Raw genomic sequence first — 807 nt, forward strand, 5'->3', positions numbered from 1 at the left:
GGTTAACTCCTGGCTCTGCCCTCCGGAATAACTCCTGGTGGTGCTCGGGGGACAATGTAGGATGCTGGGAATCGAACCTGGGTTGGCCGCGTGCAAGGCAAATGCCCTACCCAATGTGCTCTCCCTCCAGTCCCTGGGATTTTTCTTTTTTGCTTTTTGGGTCACACCCAGCGATGCTCAGGGGTTATTCCTGGCTCTGCACTCAGGAATCACTCCTGGCGGTGCTTGGAGGACCCTATGGGATGCCGGGGATCGAACCCGGGTCTGCCGCATGCAAGGCAAACGCCCTCCCCGCTGTGCTATTGCTCCCCCCCCCAGTTCCCGGGATTTCATTCTTTTATTTATCTTTTTAGAGCCGGGGCATTATTGACTGGTGCCCCTGGCGTTCCCAGCACACTTGACACTTTCTGGTGATGTTGTGCTCCTCGGGTTGTGATGGTTTTCTGAAGCTGTGACATCAGCCTATACCACCCACTTGCCTCTTCCACTTCCCACACCCCAACCCCACAGGAAGACTCCATTGTAGGAAACCGCTGGCAGTCCTCAATCGTCTCACATCTAGGACTCCAAACTTGAAGGTTGGGAGGAGAGCTAAGAATGCCTTCTACATGTGACTTTCGCAACAACAATATTTGAGTTCTCAGAATGTCAGATGGGATTAAGTTCCCCATGGTAACTGCCAAGAAGTGTCGTATGAAAAACAAATGGTGCCATCAACAAGTGGAGAAGGACCAGGGCGCTTCCTTTTACTAGTCTTTGTCCTAGAATTATATTGCCCTTCCACTGGGCTCTGATGGTGACACTCGC

This window comes from Sorex araneus, chromosome X, assembly GCF_027595985.1.
Source record: "Sorex araneus isolate mSorAra2 chromosome X, mSorAra2.pri, whole genome shotgun sequence".
NCBI classification, from domain to species: Eukaryota; Metazoa; Chordata; class Mammalia; order Eulipotyphla; family Soricidae; genus Sorex; species Sorex araneus.